The 26,709-nt window shown below is 42.0% G+C and overlaps 1 long non-coding RNA gene across 1 annotated transcript; it reads left to right on the forward strand.

Annotated features, from left to right (window-relative positions):
* Positions 1-1,740: 1,740 nt before the first annotated feature.
* On the forward strand, positions 1,741-23,845 carry LOC124246382 (uncharacterized). Its single transcript, XR_006890485.1, has 4 exons — positions 1,741-2,503; positions 11,755-11,833; positions 13,939-13,970; positions 23,115-23,845. It is a non-coding gene; the product is annotated as an uncharacterized LOC124246382 (long non-coding RNA).
* Positions 23,846-26,709: the final 2,864 nt, after the last annotated feature.

The following is a 26,709-nucleotide window of genomic DNA, read 5'->3' on the forward strand; positions in this document are numbered from 1 at the left end:
AACTGTGACATTCCCAAAGAAATTTCCCTCACTCCTCCTGATACATAGTGAACAGTGGAGCTTAAAAATGAACCCTAGTATCTGGGAATTTTAGGGCTATGTTTTCTGATTAATATAACATTAATTTTGACAGCAATACTTGATATTTGTGGTATGGTCACTAGTTTATCAGTGGAGTTTTCCATACGCAATAAGGAACTGAGGGCGCTGGCTAATTAAATTTCCTGGCTGTATCAGCGATGAAGGGGAAACTTCTTATGTTTTCATCTTCATTACTGAAAATATTTCTGAACTATATTAGCACACTTTCTTCTCTTAGTAGGATAGGCATGGGATCTTCTTTTGATGAAAGAATTTCTTATGCGATCATTATAACTATCAATGATCGTTGTCTAAAAATATGTTACTCTGAATTTATGTCGAAACTGTGCTATATGCTGAAAATGTCCCTTTTTTTGTACTGAGTCATCAATATGGGTTTGTTTTAGGTCATTTCCCCATGTTTTCTAAAAATAGGATTTTCAAAGTGATTCCGGTTCAGTGGATTTCAGTTAATTAGGTTTGCCTGCACGCTCATGCTTCTAGCAGTTCCGCAAATGCTAATTCTTGAACTGCTGGGTGTGGAGACAGCTCTGCAGTGAAAGACTCACATGCAGGACCAACGTGGAAAGTGCTGTTTGTAAAAAAGAGGAGGCTGTGCTTTTACAAAACACACATTCCCACCACACCCTAAGCCCCTCCCCCGCCTCCCTGCAGATGCCCCCTTGGAGAAGACAGGCAGGTGGGACTCTGCTCTCTCTTGGCCCTCACCCGCCCCATTTCATTCTCCCTTTAAGCCTACTCACTAGACTGTGTGTGTGCGCGTGTGCATACGTTACAGGATCCCTAAGAATCAGCTAAGTGAGTTTCTCACCTAGTGTAGATGTGCCTTTGGCAGCATTCCTAACAGACAACAATCCGGTTTGAATGTCTGTTCTTTTGGGGACCTCCCTGTCATTGCACATTCCTTCCTTTGTCAGACAATTCTAATTGCTATACTCCTTCTGCCTCCAAAACAATCAACTAGTGATACTAGCTCTAGAACCTGGAGCGACTCAGATTAGGAGGACTCACTCTTCCACAAACAGATTTCCCAAGTCTTCTTTGCCTAAGACTTTTCTGTTCCCAGTTAAGCAGCTGTGGAAAGCGATAAAGCCAGAGGTTGTGCAAGGTCGCTTCTACCCTCTGGACAACATACCTGTTGGATGTACTGCCTTGTCTTACATGATGAAGCAGCCCAGACCGAATTTGCCTTAAGACAGATAGGAGTAATGCCTTCTGAGTTATGTAATTGGGCAGGAAGGATGGATTGTTCTCGGGCACCCACATCCAATGGAACTATCTAGAAGCCACACAAAACATGTTTTAGACAGCCGGCGTTCCATTTCTCTTTGTAGAGTGCCTAGCAAAGACCTCAAATCGCAGGATCAAGACATGGAGACTGAATGACATATGGAGAAAAAAAATCGACACACAATCGTCAACACACTACAAGGCAGCAGGGTGACAAAAGCCCGAGATGATAAACAGGCGAAATTTTGCATAATTAGGTCTTCGAATTTCTTCAGTTGTGAAATATGTGTGACTCACGTGGCGAGGCTGGGCGTGGGTTCGGAAACCGCTCACCTCTCTTAACCTGAGTGTGGGAGAAGCCATCCTGGCTCCTTGTTTGCCAGGCCCCTGCTGTTTGCTCTGCCGGGTATTATTAACCAGCAGGTTTGACAGGAGTTCCTTGTTTTTCCGCACTGATATGATTTATTTTCTGAGTTGCCTGAACAAACAGGTTGTTTGGGCCATTGTGTGGAGCAGCCTGGAGGTGGTTTTTGGAGAAGAGAGAGCTCTCTTCTGAGGAAGAAGTATTACCCAGTTGCAGTAACTGTTGAGAAGTGATTCTCTGGAAGTCCACATGTCGGTGAAGCCATGGAGGGCGGGGAAGGAACCCATCCGATTGATGTGAATGGTGGAGTGTCACTCATTGGACCAGCTGCCCCTGAAAAAATTCCCAGCCAACACTTCCAAACCTCTCTCCTCGCCCAGCCACCCCTACGAGATTGGGAGGGATGCGGTTTACACCGGAACCTTTGGCGCTTGTTATGAAGACATCAAAAAATATTTTATCTGTGGGCAGTGAAATGAAGTAAGAAACGAGGCTGTTTGTAGGAAAGCATCAGCCATTAAATGATCAAACCTGGAATCAGAGCGCCCGGCTCTGGCATCATTAGCTTCATGGCCTCAGACCCTCTCTGAGTCTCAGCCCTCGCCTGTAAAGGGCTGCCAGGGCATTTAAATAACTTGCTTGAAACAGCTGGGATAGCGTCTAGTTCTCGAAGTGTGGTCCCCAAACCAGCAGCATCAGCAGCATCTGAGAACTTGTTAGAAACGCACCTTGCCAGCCCCACCTCACCTGCTGAATCAGAGCGGGCAGGGAGGAAGCGACAGCAATCTGTTTTTATAAGCCCTCCAGGTGAGTCCACGCGGGATAAATTTTGAGAACCACCATCCTGGCGTATGAAAGTCTCTCAGAAAGCGGCAGCTGTTAAATCTTTCATCTTAGTCTAATATTTTACAGCTTAGAAGGTTGTTTTTCTACCCAAAATACCATCTGCTTTTCTCAAGTTTGCATTCTCTTTGACCCAGTAATTCCGCTTTGTAGCATCTTTGTAAGCGAATAATCAGAGAGGTTCAGAAAGAGTTATGTAGTAGGTTATTCATTGAGGAATTAATCATGCAGATGAAAATTTGGAAACTAGAGTTGAATGAACAATATCAGATTGGTTTAATAAGTTATGGCACGTCTATGTAATAAAACACAGTGCGGCAATTAACAATCGTGCTGTGGACGGTGTTTGTCAGAGTGAGTGCCGGGAGGCGCCTGCATCAGAATCACTGGGATGCTTTTCAACAGGCAGCTCTCTGGTCCTCATCTCAGATTCATGCGTTCGGATCTGTGAGTGAGGAACCTTAGAACCTTCGTTTCCCACATGCTCCCAGGTGATTCTTATGCATCTGAAAGTTTGAAAATCATGTTTTAGATTAATAATTAACAGCATGACAAGTATTCATGGTACACTATCAAGTGGATGAAAAGCAAATATTTACAGTATCTCTATAATATAGACACCATAGACGAGTAAGTATAAAGAAGGCCAAAAATACGTGTGCTAAAATGCTAAATTAACTCTCTCTGATGATACCATTCTGGTGATTGTTTATTTTCTTCTGTTCTAAATTTTCTAGATTTTCTGTAATATGTGTAATTTTTTGGTGAGAAAAGCGACGTTGTTTCCAAAACCACATATTAGTGCATGGGTCATTGAACTATGGAATGAGGACTTGATATTCATACATGAGGGTAGAAAACTCTGATATAGGCACATGTGAACAGGAAATAGAGAAATAAAAGTAATAAAATCAAGACATGGAGGAACAACGCAAATACACTTGTGTCTCAAAAGGGACAGCGTTTAAATCTGCTGGAGGAGTAGGGGCCAAGATAAATTTGAAATAAGGCTGGAAACCATCCCTTTCTCTTCTCGCATCCCCTGGCTGTGCCCGGTGGATACAGATGCAGTCTGCCATGCGTTAGGCAATGCAGGTGGCTGGGCATTCTGCCGACCTTGTATGCCATTGATGACCACTAAGGACAGAGGATGTTAACCTGGCACAGAAGTTGTGGTGCTTTCTGAAGTCAGAACAATGGCATAAATTACAGATAAATGTCGTGGCCAGACCCCTGGTTTCCTCGATGGTGGGCACTGGCAGATCAGTGGTAGGAGCACCTACAGGAGACAGTCTCGTGGAAAATGCTCCTCCATCCCACTGACCAGGGAAACTTGCTGTTAAAGGACTGCTTTCAGTAAGTGCTTGTAACTGTCTATCCTGGGCCCACCACCACACTGGAGAAGAGAAGATACCACAGAGGTAGCAAGTGCAAACCACCAGTGCAGCCCCGGGCTCAGAAGGGCCCCATGCTTGGGGTTTAATGCTCCTGTCACCTCTTGAAATTCTTTTTTTTTCTTTTTTCTTTCTGCTTTATCTCCCCAAATCCCCCAGCACATAGTTGTATATCTTAGCTGTGGGTCCTTCTAGTTGTGGCAGAAATTCTTAATAGTTTTATCTTTGAATGAGTGTTTTGTAAGTGAAGTCCAAAGGGACAATGGAGCACGGCGCGTGGGAAGGAGGTTAGTCATGCCCCCCATGGCCTCCCCAACTCTTGCAGGTTGTTGACTGCCTGCTCCCTGCTGCCATCCAATGCCCACAGCCACTGGACAGGCGGCCTGGATTCAGGTGCGGGTGCAGGGAGGGTCAAAGTGGGTGCACAGACCCCAGGCACCAAGTGCTGTGCAGGCCCAGGCACCTAGGAGAGTCTGTGCTCACCCTGTTAGCATCCTTATGCTCCAGGGAGCGTGATGTTAAACAGCAAATAAGAAACGCCACGACAGGCCAAGAGAGAGACAGAGAAAGAAAGGAAAGCTTTGTGCCGTGCTTTTTGAACAAGAGACCTGTGGGGGTTCTGCCCTGGGACTTGAGAATTAGGGTGTCAGTCTTGATGAGTACTTACAGGGTGAGAAGGATGGAGGAATGCATACGGAATAAATGAAAAGGGAGGACTTCTTGGAAGAGGCACCTCCCCTGACAAGGCTTTCTGGTCTGTCTGAGAAAACTAATTTACCCGGGAAGGGTGTAGCCCTTGACAGCATCACACTATGGAGTAAATTGGGCAGTTAAATAAGAAGCACATTTTCTCAGAAGGGAGTCCCTGGTGATTATAGACCAGGACACAGCCCTGCTTAATTATATGCAGTGCAAGATTATCCTAAATACTCTTTACGTGTATACAGATGAGGCCAGGACTAATTAGAAGTCCTGCGAGAGTAACAGACAAGTTCTCCGGCTTTTGCTAAACAATGTCGAGAGGAAAAAACACAATCATAAAAATGGTTGAGTTCACCTTTCTTCCTAGAAATTATCTTTCCAGCAACTTTCTATTGTTCTCCCTTTGAGAAAGGAGTTAATTTTTAAAAAGTGAAAATAATACATCGTTCCTCAGCATTCCAGGAGTGAAGGGCACACGTGTGCAAACAAATCACAATGCAACGCTTGTTAGTGCAAAATATATTATATGCACATTTATGAAGATCAATTACATTTCACAGCAATTTCTAAATCATTCCCATAGAATTAAAAACCACTTTAGAAGCTCAATAAAGTGAGAAAAATCCCTTAAACTCTTGAGTCCTGCTGAGTGTCCTGGTGAGAGAGAAGCAGAGTTTCATAATTCCGTGTGGAAGAAGGAGTGTGTGTTCTACATGGTCTCTGCAAGACCTGGACCTTAGCCTGGTTTACTCTAGATTGCAGGGACTTCTTGCCTTCATCTAACAAGAGAATTACACTTATTTGCATGCCTTATAGATGCGTATAAGGTGTGAGTGCTGTATTATGGAGAAAGGGGTGTGGGTAAAAAGGTGGTTTAAGACTAAGCTGGGATTCCTGGCAGAGGTAAGATGTCCTTGGTGGCTGCGTGTGCCTGGAAGACTGTGGCATGGGAGCTCCAGGCAGTTCCGCCCTTAGAACCAGGCAAAGGGGGCCCCAGCCTGAGGCCCAAGCTTTAGTTAAGAGCAGTCCGCGAAGCCAAGGGGGAATGGCCACCTGGAACCAGTGCACTTCCTCCAGTCCATGCCTTGGATACCCTGAACCCTGACATTTCCTTCCTCAAAGTGCCAGCCTGCTTCTAGAACCTGCCTGGGCCTCTTCAAGTCTCAGCATCACAGCTATTCCCTGCATCCCTAGCCTGACAGTGGCCAAGGGCAGCTCTTTGCAGGCCTCCTACATTTGAGCTGGGATGTCCACATACCCAGGAGTGTGCACGAGGTCCCTCAAGTTGCAAGACCGAGAAGATGATGAGGAAACAACAGGGGCAGGCGTGGGTTGGAGGGCTGGGGCCTCAAGCGTACTTCTGCCCCTGCCGGCAAATGTGAGGCTGGGTCTCCTCCTAGGAGACCAGATGCACAAGCGTCTGAGGAGCCTTCTAGGCAGAAAACATCTTAAAGGCAGAGGGAGGGAGGGACAGAAGGTTGACCCTATAGTGGGGCCTCACTCTCTAGCTAAAGGGATGATTGTGCGGACAGCATGGGATCCTTATCTTAAATTTGTCATTCATAACGATGTGAAACTCAGCTGAGTTGAAACTAAAACGTATTAAATAGCATTTGACTTAACATGGGAAATACTCACTGAGCCATCCAAAGTTCCTTCTGGATTTTTATATACAATTTAACCTTCTGGAGACTCCTCCTAGGGGCACGGCCGACTTTTGCTGACAGATAGGCCAGAAGCTATGCTAAGGACTAAGAGTGGGTCCTGTGTGAGGTGTCCCCTCTGTGCCGTCCCTGACATGATCAAGGAGTTGGCCTGCTGTCTAAGGATGTCTCCCCACTCGCCTGGACCTGAGGCCTGAAGTTTCTCTTGAGAGCCTCATTCCTCAGATTGAACTAACGGCAGTTGGGATAGGGACCCCACCTTGCAAGCTCTGGGTGAGCTTCTCAGAAGCAGTGAGGAGGAAGCGTGGTGCAAAACTTCACAAGGCACCTGTGAGCGGCAGGGCGCCTGAAACAAAAGGGCAGGAAAGTCCCAGAAACCAGACGGGAAGGCCTGAGACCGCCAGCGCAGCTTCATAGACTTGCTCTCCACGGACCCTGTGAATCTGTGTGGTTTCAGTTCGGGTTTACTTGCTTTAATTGGCTGAAAAATGAGGCTACCTACATGGAAGGAAAAACAGCTCAAAGTTTTAGTCGATTATTGAATCTTTTAATGGTTTCGTTTCTTTTGAAAACTTATTCAGTATTCGGGAGATACATCTCAGAGTCATCTATGTGGTAATGCAACCTTTATGTTAAAAACCATTTGATACCGAGAGTATATCTTTTATTTTTTTTATTGAGATATAATTCACACACCATAAAATTCACCCTTTTGAAATATAAAATTCAGTAGCTTTTAGTACAGTCACAAAGTTTTACAGCCATCACCACTATCTAATTTCAGAAAAATTTTATCATCTTCAAAGAAAGCCCGTTATTCATTAGCCTTCACTCCCTACTCAGTCTCCTCTCAGCCACTGGCCACCACTAATCTACTTTTTATCTCTAAGGATTTGCCTGTTCTGGACATTTCATTTAAAATAAAAATCATACAATATGTGGCCTTTTGTGTCTATGATATTATGCAGCATAATATTACATTTATAGATATATCACATTTTTATCCATTCATCAGTTGATGGAAATTTGGGTTGTTTCCACTTTTTCACTATTATGAGTAATGCTGGTATTAATATGCATATGAGTCTTTGTGCAGACATATATTTTCAGTTCTCTTGGGTATCTACCCACGAGGAGAATTGCTGGGTTATGAATATATCTTGTTTATTTCTTTTAAATCTTAAAACATGAAAGTTGGTGTTTCAAATGTTAGCCTCAGTCTTGACTTCCCACACTCTACCAAAAAGTCCTATGGCGTGAAGGTGGAATTTAACTAATGGGTTCTCTCTTTCTCCTCTGGGCTACCGAAAAGCCCTATAACCCGCAGAACCCATTGGATGTTGAAACAGATCTTAGCAGATGAAATTAACTGTGGTGCTTTTCCAAACTTGCTCACTATGGAGCACATTTCTAAAACAAAATTTGTGCTTAAGAATTCCTTCTTCTAAAAAGTAATAAAAGTAGTAACATCTGAAGCATTCAAAGTGGAAACATGACGATGTGCTCTGGTTTGGCTATTTATGAATCTCCTCTGAGAACTTATGAAGACCAAAATAACACAATGACTTGGAAGATGAGGACAGCAACCTAGAAGGTATGGGTGAACATTTTTTTCTCAAGAGGATCCTTCACTGCTTCCTTCTGAATAAGGAACAAGAATGGGGAACTATATAAATCATAATATTGGTTAATAAGATGTGCATCATAGTTTCTATCCGTGTGGACAGCTGACCTGCCTATACATCAACTAGTTGAAAGTGAAAAATTCAGTCATGTGGGCCCTTTAGCATCAGGTCATTTAAAAATAACAACCCAGTGTTATTTTTGGTAGAGTTTTCCCCTTCAGATTTATTTTGTTTGTAGACATAGCTATGATGACAAGAACAGAATGTGTACTCAGAAAAGTGCTACATTGATAAATTATGCCGTGAAAAAAGAGGCAAGATACATTTTTGACTTTCAATTTGACTGCTCCGATTTGCACTTCTTACTTCCCATGTATGTCGTCTGGCTTTTTTCCTGTAGATTTTTCAATTCTCTTCCTGCTCCTTTCTTGTTTCCTTCATTTTTGACCCCGTAATTCTTGAATCACCATTTTGCCACTTGTGATTGTTTTCAAACTAATGTGTTTCACACATACATTCAGGGATCTATCCATCAGGAGGAAATAGCAAGTGCCAGTAAAAATCGTCTCTCTAATTTGTTAATGCATGTCTGAAAAATACAGAAAGTGTGAGATGAGTCCAAAAATAACTTGAAACAGAAGGCTGAGGAGTAGGAAGAGGAGAAAATATACATAATAACTAGTCTGTTGATTTTTTTCCCTCGTAAACTAATCCACATGTCACTGCCTGCTATGGGGTTTGTGGGGTGCCTGCACTTTAAGATCCACCAGTGGGGTTCCAGGCCACTGACTCTCAGGGCTCATGTTTGTCCGTGGTAATTCATGCATCCAGCATGTTCCTTTCCTGGCAACTCTTCTGAGAGATGGACTGTTGTAGCCTCATTTTAACCATAAGGTTCTTTGGGAAAATCTCTTGCATGCTGTACAGACCACTCAAATCCAGTCTTTCACTGGGGATAACTGAAATTTACAGGGCCCACAATTATGATTCGTATTTGTGGTCCTTGTGATCCGTATTAACAATAAGCTTCCAAAGTGTCAGGAAGAGTTCACTGCGTACACAAAGGCACCCAAGATGTTTAGGATTTGTGCTGCATGCAGAACTTTACACACGCCCCTCTGTGTGGAGGAGAACTGCCTGCATTTTTCTCAGTTCAGTTTAGTAGAGATTATCAGGCACTGGACTGTTCTAGACAGAGGGAACTGCAAGAATAATTCATTCTTGCGGAGGATAGGAGACAAACTATGAAAAAAGTGGGCCTATGTTACAACAAAAGATAAATAAATATGTGCTGCAGTGGTATGAAATGTGTATACAGATGCTTAGAAGAGATAATGTAGAAATAATCCGAGAAGACTTCTTTACGGAGTTAATTACTAGGCAGACCATTGTAGGAGCTATAAGAGCAGTAGAAAGAGACAGCCTTTGAGCTGTGGAACAGGAGTGAAAGTAAGAGAGTAAAAAGCAAAAAGCCCTTGCAGTGGCATCTGAAATTTGAAACTCGCCGATTCCACAAATCCCTTGTAGTTAGCAGTGGCCATGTGAACAGGTTCTGGCCAACAAGTCAGCAGAATTCTGCTGGGTGCCAGAGGAGAAAGCTTTGCTTACTCTGATGCAAAGAGGCAGATGCAGCCAGGCCCAACCTTCTTCACCCTCGTTCCTGCCAGGGAAGACTGGGTGTGAGGTCTGAAGCGGCAGCAGCTACGTTCCAACATGAGGGAAAGCCAGAGAACCATGAGATGCTGGACTCAACATCTCTGGGTCCTCTTTCTAACGTGGGAAAAATAACCGCTCTCGGTTATAAGTCACACTCTCCATCATTTGTAGCTGCGCCTCTTCCTAACTGATATTCTTAGGTGGGTTTTTGGCCAGGAAGAAGTTGTCCGTCTTTTAGCTGTGCTTTGTAAAACTAATTTTAAAATCAAAATACTCATGTTCATAGGATTATTTCATGAGAAAGTGATTATTTTATATCTTGCCAGTTTATTCACTTGAAGGATAACACTTAAATAATTATGTATCCATTTCAGAATTTGTAGCTAAAAGCAGATTTCCTGAGCTTTCAGCCACATTTCGTCCGTTAAGCCTTACTGTCTCTTCATGGCCATGAATTTAATGTCAGCTAGGATTTCAGGGGACGGATCCATTACAGTGTCATTTATTTTCCTTTAGTTTCTCTTCCAACTCTGTGAAGCAATCTGCCTCTGCTGGCTTTTTTTTTTTTTTTTTTCATATTTAGAAGATTGTTGTATCCTCTCCAGAGCTTAATCTTTTAACAGTACCGTCTCATATTTCATGAAATGGAAGCGCTTTACAAATTCATAGTCCCTAAACCCTTCACGAGTTGCTTTTTCACCAATTTTAGTACCTGTCAGTCGTGCTAGGGCAAGAATAAGGATGGCAGGAAGCCTAGCAGCTTCCATAGACTATAAACCCTGGAAGGCCCCACCTGGACTAGTGGATCCCATCACTGCTTGATCTTCAAAATCTTCTGAGGGACTTTTTAAAAATAAAATTTCTGAGATTCATCCCCAGAAAATCCTGATCCAATGGACCAGGAATGAAGGCCAGAGATCTTTCTTTTTTAAATCTCTCCAAATGCTCAGCCAGGTTGAGAACCGCCAGCCTAGTCCAGGGCCTCTCTAACTTGCACACGACACAACCAGGGTCTTCTTCGGACGCAGTTTCTGTTTCAGTAGCTCTCCGGGCAGCCTGAGGTTCTGCTTCTCTAAAAAGATTCCAGCTGATTCCCTGGGAACACCCATGACCCACACTTTGAGTAAGGGAATCTAAGCCACGCTCCACCTTTCATACCACAGATGAGAAAACCGAGACTGAGAGGTGAATGAGTTGCCCAGGTCATGTAGGAACACAGTGGAAGTGTGAGGACCAGAGCCCAGCTCCTCCAACCTGCGTCCAGTGCTCCTCCGTGCTACTCGATTGACCGCAGGTCCCAGTCTGTCCGTGAGACCTCGAGGCATTGATGACTGCAGAGCATGGAGCCACTTTGGTTCGCTCTCTTGTTTTATGATGGAAACTTAATCAGTTTGTGAGCTCATTCTCCACCTGTCTTCAACTTCTGTCTCTACCTCACATCCAGCTGGTGGTGTGCTGGTAAATGTTTAACTACTTGCTCTCTGGATTGGGGAGAAGGGAGGGAAGCCCTGCTTTGTAAACGTTTACTGATTGATGTGGTGTCAATATCCTTACATGGCCAATTGGAAGTTACCCACCCCACATTACTGAATGCGAAGCTGGAAAAGATGCTTAGACCAGCTCTCCTAAGCTAGTGGGAGCCAGAGCCAGCATCCCACTCACCCAGCTTCTCTGACCCAGAGGAGCTGAGGCCACAGGTCAGGACAGCAGCAGTGGTTCCAGCCAGGCTGCCAGGAATTGGTCCCTGGCTAGGGGTCAGGAGAAGCAATCACACTATTGTGTTTTAAGCAAGTCAACCTCTGGTGTAAATGGTAAGATGCATTGATTGTGTATTAACAATAAAAATGTCTTAGGAGAGCTAAAACAAAGAAGAGAGGAAAGATAACGGGGAAAGTATCAGCTTATAAAAGGAATGAAACATTTAGAGCTGAAAACAAACAAGCAAACAAAAGTGAACTGATCAACCTGAAAGTGGACTTGTGTATAGACAGATTCTTTGATTTAGGCAAAACAGAACAAAAACACTGGATAAATTTTCAATTCAAGTCAACAGTGTTGACTGAGTGCTTCCTGCGTTCAAGACATTTAGCCCAGCTCTTGCAGCATGGGTTTCATTTTCATGTGATCTTATTGTCATTTTTTCTCTTTTTCCTGGTATAAACCACTTCTGCTAGGATCTCCTTGGAGAAGACAAGACACGCAGTGCCCTGTGCCCATGCAGGGGACTACACTTCATCTACCACTGGCCCCCAGGTAATTTATGATATTTTTTAAAATGAAGGCTATCTATTAAAAGAGATTCATTATACTAAGCAGTTTATACAGTTCTCGAGCGAGACGACACATAGTCATGCAGAGCAGATCCCACTGTGCTGAGCAATCACCACATCCATATACCGAAGAGTTGATATTGTTCAGACATAAGCCACACAAAATAGTGCAAACGTAACATTGTTATTCTTATTCATTAAAAAATACTATAAGTTACATAGAAGCATTATTTCCCCATGCAATTAATAAGCAATGAAAGTAAGTGAAAAAAAAAAGAATAACAAATATGGACTTTTGTAACCACCAAAAAGCGCCTTCTGCTGGCCACAAAGACAAGCCAATGGTCCAGAGGCAAGGTGGTAGGAGAGAAAGGGTCTTTTTACTACAGTTTTCTAGCAAAGGGGAAGATGGCAGACTAGTGTCCTAAAGAACCATCTTAAACTACAAAAATTTTGAAGCAGGTAAATAGGGCAAATGGGCTGAAGTGGGGAGGGGGGCCTCGGGATGTCGACCATTGGGTGTTGTAGTCATGGAAACTCCAGATCACCCCTTTCTCTTGTCGTGGGTGATGGATACCAGCAGAAGCCTTTCTTCCGGAGGTCATTACATCCCTGGGCAAACTTAGAGAACAGAGTTATCACCTTATGGCATTAGGGAGGTCTACGTATAAGCCAAGGCTATGGAAATAGCAGAAGATGGGTATTTCTCACAAGCAGGTGCGTGCTTATTTAGTCTACGTGCAAACTAGAGTATTGCTGGCAAGGAGTGAGGGTGTCTTGTGGATTGGGGTCATTTATAGTCCTAACATGGTTCCCCTCTATAAGATGGCTTCCCTTACGCCAACCTGTGTTAACCATGGGCTGTATTTATCTTGGCTTTCAGGCGGCACAAACACATTCAACATAGAGGAAGTTCAGATATGATGTATGTGTCCACCAAAAATAGCCTTGTTTTCTTTCTCGTAAACTCTATTCTCACCTGTTCTTTCTCCCTAATAGAAATTCATTTTACTAATAAAAGAACATTCTCCCCATCATCCTCTTAAATATTATTGCCACTCACTAACTCTCCTGGGGAACAAGTGTAATTCTTTCCCATCACGTATATTTAGTAAGTGCCACACAAGATCAGGGACGCCTGTGATACGTTTGATTGCTTTTCTTTTGTTATCGATCTCTGTATTTCAGTAAGACAAGCCAAAAAGCTGAAGAAAATCCAGAGAAATTTTGCTTAAACTACACTTAGCAAAGCTAAGGCAATATGTTGAGAAGCAGAAGACCATTATGAAGTGACCTCATCAAGACAAAACACATAAGCAAAACCTAATAGAAATGAGTCTAAAGCTCTTCATTTAGGGATATCTAGACATTAAATTACAATTTCCTTGAAGGTTTGTCCTCAGCTTACCTGGTAAGCCTGTCGGGTTTGATACAATACCCACAGAGTACCAGTTTAATTCAAGAATCTGTTTCAATACCTATTTTTTTGAGCACCTGTATATGTGAGACCCTGGGTGAGGCATTGCAGATACAACTGCATGTAATGCAGGGAATAGAAAATAACCTTCTACTGTTTTGAACATCATCACTATGCTAAGAATTATTTTGAGCTACGATCTAATTTTTAATTTAAAATAGGATTATCCAGTTGGCTTAGAATGGCTCTAACAAAGCAGATGCTGTCCCCATTGTACATTCCTGACAATAGCAAATTCTCAATTATTTTGATCACTAGAGAGAGAAGTGAGAGAACATAAGTTCAGCATAAATCCATCCTCTAAACGAGAACACGATCCTGTCCTCAGACTGAGCAAAGGGCAGAGCTTTTTTGTCACCTGCACACTTTTTCTAGGCCCCACCTTGTCCCGAATAGGTTTGTTATAAAGATCGAAATAGATGAAATGTATGGAGAATTTATGAACTCAAAGCATCATACATATGTAAAATGGAATAATTATTATGTAAAAGGGTTTACACATAGACATTTACAGGGTCAACTTCTGAGGAGCTCATAGTGTGAAAAGGTGTGTCTCTCCTTCAAGAAAACGTTAACAATTGGTCAACATTTGGCTTTTTATTTTCCCACAGTTAATCTGAGTGGACGGTAACTTCCTTCCATGGTAAGAGTTATATTTTCCCTTTATTTCTGGAATTCTTTTGCTTCTCTTTCCTTCTTTTTTTCTCTCTGTCTTTCTTTTTTTAAACATACACACACCCTCCTCTCCTCAGAGAGTCTAATAACCATTATTATTACTGTCATTGACTTTTATAGCTAAAAGAGGCTGAATCTTGAGCTCAGCTAGCCACACATTCATGTTACAGTTGAAGAGACAAAGAGCCACATGAGGCCATGTCCATCAGAGATAGACGCAAAAATCAGCCTAAAGCCCAGATTCCTAACTCCTAATAGAATATTTTCACTGAAGCTCTTGGCCCAAGAAGAAAGAAAGAAATCCAAGTTTTGAGGATTCTTAAGCTTTGGGCTCAGAGAAAGAAAGTTATATTAAGTCAGAGTCGAGTGGGATAAAAATAATGTGAATTATTTATTGACTTGGAAGGGTCCTTCAGTGAGAAACACGTCACAATAGACAAGTTCTGTATTTACCTTGAAATTTCTAAACTGTTTTGCTGAATTATATAGTTGAATGCAAGTATTATTTATTCATTCGGCTATAGAGAAACCAAATCCAAATATTTCTCTATGCACATTTTTCCTAGATTGCTTTGAACATATGGAGTAATAATTACAGCAAAATGTTGGGACCAGTGTAAGATTTTCCCCAGTCAACTCTGGAAATTTCCTTTATAGTCATCCACTGATTTCTAATTTCACAGACTGTATTTTTCAGTTCTGAAGTTTCCATTTGGTTCTCTTCCATAGTTCTTTGCCAACATTTTCAGTCCTGTCTTTCAAGTCCTTAAACATATTAAGTATAGCATTTAAAAATAAATGTCTGATGGGCACATTATCTAGATCCATGTAGGTCTGTTTCTACGGACTGTTGTTTATTTTGGGTTTTGATCTTATGGTCTTGTTTCCTTTTATTCTTGGTTGTTTTTGATTGGGTACTGGGCATTATATGTGAAGATTTTGGAAGCAATTTTAAGATCTTAATGACATTATCTTTCTCTAAGGATGATTTACTAGGCTGGAGGCACTAGTTTTCTGAAATCACTATAAATCCAATTATGGATTAAGATGATTCAAAGATAGGGTTCATCTTCTGTGAGGGCTTATCTGTTATTGGCAACCATCTCAAGGGGAAAAGTTGCCCCCAAATGCCAGGATCAATTCTCTGACTTCTTTGCTCTTCCAGTCTTTGTCGCACAATGCCTCACAAAATTGTTACAGCTCTAGAGTAAAACCAGTAAGTTCTTTAAAAATCTGAATGTCCACAATTCCACGCTCTTAGTTTAGTATCAAGCATTACTTGAAATACTTTTAATTTGATAGATTTAATGTTATTTTTAAAACATCTTGAGGCATGTAATTCAAAAGAGTTATTTGAATCAGCCTTAGTCTACTTCCCCCCATTTATCTCTGATAATGTTCAACAATTTCATACCTTCCAAACCTGAGATAACCCTTCATGAAATTTCAGAGCCTTTGAGCCTTTCGAAGTGGCAGCGTCCACGGGGAATTGGTATGGTCTGTTAACTTGCTAACTTGATCATATCCTCACCTACACAGACTCCTCTATTTCCTCTCTTGGTCAACTCTTAATTCCGATTCTACTCAGCTGTGGTGAAATAACTAGACAAGACTAACTCCCTGATTATTTTGGGAGGCGTGGATCACTACCCTTTATTAATTCTCTGTTGCCACACACAGAGTTCACTCTAAAATGTAAGAGCATTTTATGCTGCAGTACAGACTTTCTCCAGAAAAGTTGAAAGAGATTTCCAGGTCTTACATTACAGATTAGAAAGAAGATACATATTTCCAACCTGATAGGAAAGCAAAAATACAGGAGAAATAAATGACAACGTCTTACCAGATCATTGTCAAAATTGGCAGTACTGGGCAAACCTCCTGATTTTTAGTTTAGAATTGTAACTCTAAGAGGGTAGATAGGTGTAAGTGAAATAAATAGTAAGATAATCAGCTGGAGGTTGAGTTCACACACTCCACTCCCGTGGCCTGGGGTTTCCTGGTTTGGTTGGTTCAGATCCCAGACGCGGACAGAGCACTGCTCGTCAAGACGTGCTGGGGCGGTGTCCCACATGCAATCACTAGGGAGACCTACCACTCGGATATACAACTATGCACTGGGGCTTTGGGGAGAAAAAAAGAGGAAGATTGGCAACAGATGTTAGCTCGGGGCCAATCTTCTCACCAAGAAAAAGCGTACTTTAGAAAAAAAAAAAAAAAAGATGATCACTTAGTTATAGTATTCTCACTATTTTTTCAAAAATTTTTTTCTCATTGTTTCCATTACTTTGGGGACCATAACATGTCCCCCTTTTGCAAACACAGGCAGAAACAGGACTTTCATTTTGTCTCAAATGCTAGACTGTAGCTCCAGGAGGCTACAACTGGAGAAGATCAGCTGTCTCTGTTATGTCCAGTTTCTACTGCAGTGACTAGCAATTATACTCGGCAATTATGTGAATGATGCACAGTTCCTTGTTAACTAAATATTTTATTTTGATTATAACTTGTAACTTTTATATAATCCTTGTAAGGTGACAAGAATGCTCTTTTTAGGGGGTATAATCCTTGTTTTTTGACCCGTATCCTTCCCTAGTGACAATACTGCCTGTCAAGCACCATCTCTCCTCCCTCTACCCCTCTCTTCTCCATCCCCGCTCTGGAAATCTGGTCGCCCTAGATATAAGCTATCTAATAGAGAAGGGAAATAATTTTGATGAAGGATAATTTTTTTTGTCCTGAGGAAGATTAGCCCTGAGCTAACGTCTGTGCCCATCTTCCTCTGTTTTATATGTGGGACACCATCGCAGCATGTCTTGATAAGTGGTGTGTAGGTCTGCACCCAGGATCTGAAGCGGCGAACCCCAGGCTGCTGAAGCGGAGAGTGTGAACTTGACCACTGCACCACCAGGCCGGCCCCAAGGATAATTTTTTAATGCATTAACTTCACCCCGAATGTGCATCAATGGCAGGACTCTTAATAGAGGCGGCAACTGCCTCACATATTTCTATAGGGAGATGTGCCAAAGGGCACATCTAAGATGGAGAAAGACCAACCAGGGAGAATATCCCCAAATTTGCACCATCAACAGCTGTATGGAATGTGGAGGGGACTCTGAGAGCCTGGCACACCGTGTCAGAATCGAAGTGTCAGTCACAGTTGTGGGTGTCAGAGGTCTCTTCTTCATTTGTAGCTAAAAAGTGGAAGATGATGCCTGTGTCTTACTATTGATGTAAACAAGATGCCATGGGTGGACAGCGTCCCTTGAGAGCGATGCAGAAGGGCCTGAGGGGGTTGGTAAGGAGTTACTCTCCCAGGCTCCTTCTTCTTCCCAACTTGTGCATAAGCTGAGCCCTTAAGGTGCCCAAGGACGTCAGCTTACTCCACAGCAGGTGCAAACGTTGATCACAGCAAGCGTCGACCTCCAATAGCTATCTAAGTTCCATGATCTGTCAACCTGACCTTGTCCTTTCTTCAGTGTTTACACGGTCCTGGAAAAGAAAATGTTTCCATTACAAAAAGGAAATTACAAAACAATGTACCCTGTATAGAGTAATTAAAACATTGCATCATTTTTTCGATAGTTTAACAATTTCAATCTTAAACGTTGGCCGGGGACATTTAACGTCATGTTAAATGTGAACATTTTGGGTCTTTTATTTTAGGATTGACTTTGGAGAGAGTAAGATATGGAAAAGGAGTGTTTCCATCCAGTTGTGGCCTTTTGGTATATACCTAAATTTTGTAGATCTTATGTGACAATTGATTTCTGCTCTATCTAGCTTGTATGATGAGATAAGTTATTTTTAAAGGCACATCTGTTTTCTAATTTAAGCCTAATTTGGGTTTCTTAAGAATTGCCCTTTAAAAATTGCCCTTCTTTCAGTGTCATATCTATCCAACAGTTGTTATATCCAGAATAGAAGAAAAAAGGATCTTAAAGGCAAGATTGTTACTTGAAAATGCATGAAGGCTCCCTGTGGCCTGCCATTGCTTTGCAGACAAGAGGGTGGTGTGAGATGCCCTCTCATTCTAAAAGGCTCTCTGGAGGGGGCTGTCATTCACAGCTACCTGGGTGGGCTGGCGCAGGACACACACTGCGACACAGACCATGTAGGAAAGAAGAACTACGGCTGGAGCATGCACTGCCAGCATTTCAACCATCTCCGACTGCCAAAGCTTTCCCAGAGAAAAGACTGAACACATTTTTCAGCAGTGGCTGTGATGCTGCTTATTTTGCTTTTTAAAACTAGCCATTGTTGGTGCCTGCTCTGAGCAACTCCGTAACTTACTGGAAGTGTCCCCAGGCTAGTCACGCAGCCCACCCTCCTTTGTATGCACTCCAGGAGGACAAGGGGCGTGTCTGTGGTTTTGGGGGCTGAGTCACTGTGGTCCTTACGCTCTGAGCCATCAGCAGTGGGTGACCAGGAAGATGTCAGCATCCCATCATTGTGTGGTTTTCAGAAACTAGGAAACACTGAAATCTTGTTTAATCTACAAATGAAAACAAAAGATTTTTACATTTCTTTTTCTTCTGGAAGGTGTGTACATGTGGGTGTGACTGTCCTCTTATATAAGGACACACACTCCTGGTAATTCAAATAGGTGTGGGGAGACTCAAGAAGGGTGTCCTCTTAAGATCTAAGTGGAATGAGTAGCAGTTGTCAGATGCAGGTCATCGCCAAGGCAACCTAGGGGTGAAGTAAGTGAAAATCTGCCTGCTGATGGCTTCACAGGCCCATCAGTTTACTCACTTCAGTTGAAGGATAACCTGTGGCCTTATCAGCCCTTAGTTTTTCCTCTTCAAATACAGTATTTTTAATAACTTATATAATTTTGTATGGTGTTGAAATGAAAATTATAGGCATAAAAATTAGATCTATAAAAATTATTTGGAATTCTGCACATCGGATTTGTCTCTTCTCTCCTACTCTTTTATTGACGTATTTGTTTAATCATTTCTTTAGATCACTATGGACGCCTGGATATTGGTTTTATACTTTGAGTTATAATCCAATTCTGCTTGATTTATTTTCTTGCTCAAATTGTTCCAGCTTTGGTCACTGCGAGCTTTTTCACGTGGTTCCTGTGTCCCTTTGATATATCCCCACGACTGTGGGGTTTTTAGCTCTTGTTACTGTTGGGGTGTTTTTGAGCAGTTCCTTACTTTCTGGCGCTACAAGATGCTGCAGGCTCATCTGGTGCATTTCCTGCCCCGATCCTAAAATCAGCCATTTCTCTAAGGAGTCTTAGGTCCTTTGACTGGAGAGTGATATTGGAAACCATCTCTTGCTACTGGAACATTGGTGCTTTTAGGCCTTGTTTTGTGTAAAATATATGTGTGTATGCTAAGTATATGTACACATATCTATAAATGTTTTTATATGTATTCATTTGTATCTTTATTAAGCTAACCATGAGTTCATACTGATGTCTCCAATCCAGTACCGTGTGGATCATTCCAATCCAGTACCACGTGGATCATTCCAATCCAGTACCATATGGGTCATTCCATTCCAGTACCACATGGATCATTCTAGCCTTCCCCTTTGCTCATCTCTAACCTTCCACTCCAAAAGTGAGATACTTGGCTCCCAACACCCACCGTCCATTTACTTATTGTTCATTCCAGTGTACACATGCAGGGGTTTCCAAATGAGCCCATACTCCTGTGGGACACAACTTAACAAGTAGAGCATAGTGAGCACCGACAGTCCTTTTGTCTTTAGTCTTATAGTCTCCACTTATTTCCCATGTTACTTAGATCAGCAACTTCCCCTGCCTTCTTCGATAAGATTATTTCATACACTTGTAATACAGTTAGATTATTTTGTCATACCTGAATTCCATCCTGGGATCCCCCTAATCTCCAAAAAAAATTTTTTATTTGTATATGTTTTAAAAAAGGAAATAATGTTAGTGATTATATATCTCTTTTCATATCCCAGCGTGACTCCAAGGCAGACGAGCCCACTTGTTCACAAACCCTCTCAAAGTCAGCAGGGACTTTAATGGTGCTTCTTGGACTTGGGACCAGGAATTTTTTGCTGTATTTTCCTTAAGAAGATGCTTAGTCTTACAAAGGAAGAAGTGAAAGTTTCAAAACTTTATTAAAATATGTTAGGGTAAAGTTGGTGTCCATGTCACAACTCTGGAGTGACTTTCGCTTCTCCATCTTTCTTCAGACACCTGCCTCGTTCTGCTCTCGGTCCATGGTCCACTCCTTCCTTACTCTGTTACCACACTGATTTTGCCGTATCTTTTATTTTATCCCCTAATAAAACTATTTGACACCAAGTTGGCTAAATATGAACCTCATTTGTTTCCTTAAAGTAATACTCACATATGCTAAGTTCTCTCATTTTCTGATGACCAAGTGTGAAGAAAATTGTAATTATTTTGGTCTTCTCTATGCAGGGGTTAAATGGAATAAACTCATCTTACTAGCATAGAAAGTTTTGGAAGCTGTGCTTTTGATCTAAGTATTCTCAATAAAAGCACCTTTTTATCCTCCAAAAAAGATTTTTCTTTGCATCCAGTAAGGTTCACTGCGCTGTGAAGTTCTCTTCACTCAGGGAGCTGGAGCACAACTCCCTGTCCTATTAAGTATGAGCTGCAAACAGTGACTTCCTGCCAAAGAGAGTGGGATGGGAGGAGTGGGGAGGAGCATGATTCTACAGTGGGAAACCTGACAAAGGGACCTCAGCCATGCGATCAAGGGCAACACCATCAGTCTGAAGCTATATTGATAGTACATATCCTTGATATGATATGATGAGAATGATGATTTACCTCTGTGATCTTCCTCCCCCAAATCCATAACCCCAGTCTAATCATGAGGAAAACGTCCAAAAAACCCCAATGGAGGGACAGTCTACAAAATATCTGACCAAATTGTCCTCCAGACTCTCAAAGTCATGAAAAACAAGGAATGTCTGAAAAACTATCATAGTCTTAAATAGCCTAAGGAGAGAAGATAACTAAATGTAATGTGGTATCCTGTATGGGATCCTGGAACAGAAAAAGGACCCTAGGTAAAGCTATGGACATCTGAATACAGTATGGACTTCAGTTAATAATAATGTGTTAATATTGGTTCGTTAATGGTGACAAATGTACCATACTGATGTTAACAATATGGGAAGCTAGGTGTAGAGTGCATGGGACATATCTTCTTTTTTTTTTCTCCCCAAATCCCCCCAGTACATAGTTGTATATTTTAGTTGTGGGTCCTTCTAGTTGTGGCGTGTGGGACACCGCCTCAGCACCGCCTGATGAGCGGTGCCATGTCCGCCCAGGATCTGAACCAGCGAAACCCTGGGCTGCTGAGGCAGAGCGTGCAAACTTAACCACTCGGTCATGGGGCCAGCCCCTGGACTTATCTTTTTAACTTTTCTATAACTCTAAAAATCTTCTAAAATAAAATGTTTATTTTAAAAAACAAAAAATAAAACAAAAAGTAGATCTAATGCCTTAAGGAAAAAAGGACTTGCAAACTTGAGAGAAAGAGGCTGCTGGGGATTTTGCTTCATTTGGTTTATAAAATATATTTTTCCTACTAAGAAATCTTGTAGGGTTTTTTGACTTGGTTTTTTTAAATTTAAAAGTAGGGCACTGCCTACGAATGTAGCAAGTAGGAATGGCCCAGAGGAAATCATCTCTGAAGATGCGTTTAGATTGGGTTTCTTGTGTTGAGAATGAACTGATGACCCAAAAACCTTATTTCCAACACTAACCAGCATCTATTAAACAGAAAATTGTTTTATTCTGGAACACTGTCTGGGTCCCATAGTCAGTAATTGAGGTGTAAGTTCACATCCACTTCTTTTGGTGTGATTGCTTTAGAACACATTAGACTATGACTTTTTGAGGGAAAACTGTGGAGTACTCAACTCTATTGTGTGCTCAAAACCTACACAAAAGGGTTTTTTTCCTTGTTGTGGTAAAATATACAGATTTGCCATTTTAACCATTGTTAAGTATACAAGTCAGGGACATTAATTACATTCACAATATAGTGAAACCATCACCACTATCTATTTCCAAAAATTTCCCATCAGAACAGAAACTCTGTATCCATTACACAGTAACTTCCCATTCCTTCCTTCTCTCAGCCCCTGGTAACCTCTGATCTACTGTCTGTCTCTATGAATTTGCCTGTCCTCGTCACTTTGTGTAAGTGGAGTCGTACAGTATTTGTGCTTTTGTGTCTAGCTTATTTCACTTAGCCAAATGCTTTCAAGGTTTATCCACGTTGTAGCGTGTGTCAGAGCTTCATGCCTTTTTATGGCTGAAAAATATTCTATTGCATGTATATCCTGCATCTTGTTTATCCATTCATGTGTTGGTGGACACGTGGGTCATTCCCATCTTTTGGCTATTCTGTACAATAGGTATTATAAGTGTAGGTCTTTTTAAAGAGAAAAAAAAGTTGTTGAACATTCCTGGAATGTAAAACTTGGCTCAAACATAGTTAGCATCAGTGCCTACCATTTGATGCCAAATGATAAGGAAATGCTCTAGAAATGAATCAGTGAATGTTGTGTCACAGGCATCATCAGAGGTGGCTCTTGAAGTCCCAAGCCAAGGTCACAGCTGAATGGTAGCATTCTTCTAGAAAGGCTTGCTTCCTTTGTTTGTTCATTTATGTTTGGTTTTGTTTTCACACAAATCCTTTAAATACTATGCCCTTGTCTTGCTCCCTTTTCTTTCTCCCTTTTGTCATGACTATATTCTCATTAATAAACTCGGCTAATTCACATTTCAACTGATGTATGTTGATTATTAACTAGCATATAAACTACCAGCATAGTTTATAAATCGAATTCTCCTGGCTGGCATAATTAACCAGGCTGTACATACGATGGGAACTTGAGCTTGAGGAGTTGCCATTGGTGGAATTTACCTGTGGAATTTGCGTACCCAAAATGCACCTCCTCTTTCCCTAAAGTAGATTTGCGGGATTCTCTCTCGTTAGCAATATTACTATTTACCTAGTCACCAAGGAATTACTCCTGACTCCTTCCTCTTTCTTCCTCCCTACCATAACTCCTTCAGATTTTGCCTTGTGTCCGTATTTATCAACTCATCTCCTACTCTCTCGTCCTCTAGCCCTGCTTGCACAGTTATGACGGAAGCCCTCAGTGCTCCTGGAATACTTCCTGGAGACTCAGACAAGAAGGGTCACTCCCCCGGGTGCTGTGCTATGGAGGGACCAGCAAATCAGAAACACAAAAAATTGTTGAAGGACACGCGGTGACTCTGTTCAGCAGGACGTGGTGCTCAGCACTGAATAGTCAACCCAGAACCCCAGACGTCCACTCTCATGACTGACAGTGTTCAAGCCCCAGGGAAACGCTTCCCCGAATCTCTTCTGCACACCTCTTCCCTAGATCCCCAAACAAAAGGCTACTCCCCGAGAGCTACTAAACTTGGGGGTTGTGTCATTACTCATGTACGAGAAAAACACAACTTCCTTCACATTGCCGAGGAATTTCAGTGGGCAAGGGTTAAGGAAAGACATATGAAGAAGCTTGCCATTCTGGGTTGAATTGTGTCTTCCCAAAATTCCTATGTTGAAGACTAGTGCTTCAGAATGTGACTGTATTTGGAGACAAAGTCTTTAAAGAGGTAATTAAGTTAAAATGAGGTCACTGGTGGGCCCTAATCCAGTACAATCGGTGTCCCTAGAAGAAGAAAAGATGAGGACACAGATACACACAGAGGGAAGACTATGTGAAGACGTGGGGAGAAGATGGTTGTCTACGAGCAAGGAGAGAGGCCTCAGAGGGAACGAGCTCTGCTAAGACCTTAATCTTGGACTTCTGGCCTCCAGAACTGTGAGGAAATAAATTTCTGTTGTTGAAGCCCCCAGTCTGTGGCATTTTGTTACGGCGGCTCCAGCAAGCCGACACACTTGCCGAAGTTCTTCCCCTCACACACTTCCCAGTAGTGCCCTTTTCTTTCTTCTCTTTGCATTCCAATTTATGGTTCCTGTAGCACCTTCAGATGCTGGCCCTTGGCCTGTACTTTAAAGGGCTCTACCCTGGTCCTCCCTTGACTGTGCCCTTCCTCGCAGGCCTAGGACAGAGGGCCCAGGTGTGCCCACCTGAAGCTTGCATCTCCTCCCACCCCAGAACTCCCTGTTCAAACAGCCCTGAGCCCATTACCAGGGACCGTGGTGGCCTCCTTCTCGCCCTGCTGCACACCCTTAAGCTGGAGAGCTGCCCAAGGGTTGTCATCTATAGTCAGATCTTGGACGTGTAGACTACAGTAGGTACATGCAAGTGTGCAAGACCCACATGGGCTGGGCTGGAGCTGGAAGGTGGCAAGAGAAGGGGTGAAGTGTGGGGCTGGAGGCTGGAGTGCTGTGACTTTCTGACATGGTTCTCCGAGAAGCTTAATTTGAACTTGACCTTCCATGTCCTTATGAAGGTATATTCAGGGGCTGGCCCGATGGCATAGAGGTTAAGTTCACGTGCTCCACTTTGGGCCTGGGGTTCACCGGTTTGGATCGCAGGAGTGGACCTAGCACACTTGTCAAGCCGCACTGCAGCGGCATCCCACATAAAGTAGAGGAAGATGTGCACAGATGTTTGCCCAGTGACAATCTTTCTCAAGCAAAAGGAGGAAGATGGGAAGATGTTAGCTCAGGGCCAATCTTCCTCCCCTGAAGAAAACCCAGAAGGTATATTCATCAAGATCAGGGAATAGAACACATTTTATTTTATGCTTTGTTAGTGTGATTTACAACCTTTATATATTTAGACATGTGCTACATGGGTCTTCACATCTTGCTTCAAACCCCACAAATGCTAGGAGTAGGCTTGGTGGTTCTGGAAGACTCATGAATTACAGCAATATTTGCCACTGCTGCATGTGGAGGCTGGGGAATGTTTCACAATATTAAAGAATTCACATTACTCTTAAATTTGTATACGTATATAGGTCCAGACATAACATGTGTGATGCATGATATCAACTTTAATATTAGCAATGAGGAGGATATTAAAATTAAAATTGTAAATACTTGTGTTTTTATAAACATTTAATGAGTTCATTAAATATTTTAAAACCTCAACAAAAATTTTAGTTTGTTTAAATAATTTTGATTTTAACTCTTATTATACTTTATAATTTGTATTTTGTTTAAATTTAATAGATTATATTAACTATTTCAAAATAAAAATACATTTTTAAAATGTACATAAAATTTTATTTCCTTTACATTACTATGATCTATGATTTTTGACAAAGAATACATTAAAATTGTGTACACTTTGATTATAATTACATTTTCTTTTTATTCCATTAGAATAAGTAAAAACTGTGATTATGATAGAAACAGAAAACGCAGCAGTGGAGTGCGGAAAGAAATAACAAGGTAAAAAGAAATAGAAAATCTTCAAAGAGGCAGTTTGCTTAAATTTTTAAAAACTGGAAACAGGAAAAATGAGGTTTTTCTTGAGCACATCCCACACAAAAATTTTCAATAAGATATTAAAAATTTTTTATTTAATTGAGGATTTAATTATTGATCCAAACAATGAACATGAGTGAGAAATTATTCTCGTCAAATCTGCAGCTTGGGAAGAGGTCAGATGAAATCTTTGCAAATTCACATTCTTTACTAAATAAAGACTTAATTACTGATGGGAACGAGGAGAACCTCTGTGGTCCTCCCGGCATTTGTGCTAGTGCCTTGCATCATTCCCTAAAACAGTTTCTTCACAGATGTGTGTCCCCACTCTTCTTCCCCCAACCCTGTCGCACGGGCTGCTGTTAGAGTGGGTCATCTGCCCCCTGTCTGCTGCGGACTCGTCAGCAGCCTGCTGCTATGTGGAGCAGAGCTGCCCAAGAGCACAGACCACGTGTGGTTGGTTATGCTGGGAGGAGTGATGGTTTCTGTGGCCGCACATGTTCGAGAAACAGTAGATACAACCATTTTATGCCTGGGAAACTTCTCAGAGACTTTCTTGTGTTAATCCCTTGTCTGGATCTCCAGGAGGGACGTATGCAGGCAGCTCTGCCAGCTGTTTCCGGGGAAGAGTTCATAGACTTGTGTTCTCGGGAAAGGCTCCAGATCTGCGTTCCCCACTGTGGTCCTCGCTAGCCACGGATGGCTCTCAAGCACTTGAGATGTGGCTAGTCTGATTTAAGACATGTTCTAAGTTTAAAACACACTGTATTTCAAAGATTTAGTACAAAAAAGAGAATCTAAACTATCTCAATAATTTTTACATTGAACATGTTGAAATGATAATATTTTGGATCAAATAAAATACATTGCTAAAGTTAATTTTATCTGGTATTTTTTCTTTTTCCTGAGGAAGATTTGCCCTGAGCTAACATCTATTGCCAAGCTTCCTCTTTTTGTCTATGAACCGCTGCCACAGCATGGCCACTGACAGACAAGTGGTGTGGGTTGGTGCCTGGGAACTGAACCCGGGCTCCCAAAGCAGAGCGCACCAAACTTAACCACGAGGCCACCGGGCCTAGCACTCTTTTTACTTTTTTTAATGCAGTTCCTAGAAAATTTCAAATTCCGCCTGTGGTTTGTGTTATATTTCTATTGGACCACAATGATCTAGAGAGCAGCAGGGTGCATCTGCCTGTCTCTCCAGGTCTGTCTCTAAAAGCTCTCCCACTTTGGCCTCTAATTGCTCCAGACTGTTTCAAGGAGCCCCTCCTTATCCCTACCAACCCC

Source organism: Equus quagga, chromosome 11 (genome assembly GCF_021613505.1).
Source record: "Equus quagga isolate Etosha38 chromosome 11, UCLA_HA_Equagga_1.0, whole genome shotgun sequence".
NCBI classification, from domain to species: domain Eukaryota; kingdom Metazoa; phylum Chordata; class Mammalia; order Perissodactyla; family Equidae; genus Equus; species Equus quagga.